Here is a 1,095-nt window from a genome sequence, read left to right on the forward strand (position 1 = left end):
TGGTCCAGAAATCTGGCTGCAAGGGAGTGGTGGCAGGCAACATTAACTGCTGCAGCTGTGGGAGCCACAGCAATTAACACTGCCACCACTCTTCCCATTGCCAACTTTATGGACTGGTATGGAACCCCCCAGATGGATGACATGGCCTCAAGCACCAGATCAGGCCAGCACACAGGGTTGGTCCATAGCAATGGACCATACCCAGCATGCCAGATTGAACCAGCATGTAAGGGTGGTCTGAGGGCCCCATCTGGCGCACACGGCTTGCAGCAAGCTAAGGAGCTGGCTCAGCTTTCTAGAAGCTGAGTTACTTCTCAGTTACTTACTCATACTGCAAGCTAAGCCTTTTTTTTCTTTATGCTGCATTTCAAAAACAGACTCCTATACTCCTAGGTGTGCTACATGCAAGAAAATATGGTATATACCTAAGGACACATCAGCCCTTTTGAGCACACTATCCCATTAGGAGCTCATATTCAGCTAATAATACAACATGAGCCCCAAGTCCTTCTCGAAGTCACTACTTGCCAGGGACTAGCCAAGCAATTGCATTGCACTTGATCATTATGCTCTGTGGATGTTTCTCGCTATATTACTGTCATACCTGGGAAAGATGCTCTACCAAAGCTGTAAGAAGAATACAATTCATAAAATAGCAAAATACTGGTTTGACTTTGAAAGTTAGTATCTAGACAGCAAAGCTGCACAATTCAAGCTAACTTTCTGCATTGGTGTTTAGTTTGCAAAAAGAATTGCATTTTCTGCCAACACGAAACTTTTCCACGATTACTTTATTCCAACCCTTAAACTTCCTACAAAATATTTCTACAGGGACAAGAAACTGTCACACATTTGACAATTTCAGTGGAGTTTTCTAGGTACATACCACAAGTTTTAAAACCTTGGGAGTATGTTGTTTGCCATTCTGTTTGTGTTACTTTATCCACAGTATGCTGGTAATATAAATATGGCTGGCTCAATGCATTAGTGCATCACTGAATAAAAATGAGAGCTCAGTTTCTAATCGATAGACCTCAATGTGCTTTTCAGCTGTGGCACTTACCCACATTTGACAGATGGGCAGACTGAATCACA

This window comes from Alligator sinensis, unplaced genomic scaffold, assembly GCF_000455745.1.
Source record: "Alligator sinensis unplaced genomic scaffold, ASM45574v1 scaffold1156_1, whole genome shotgun sequence".
NCBI lineage: Eukaryota > Metazoa > Chordata > Crocodylia > Alligatoridae > Alligator > Alligator sinensis.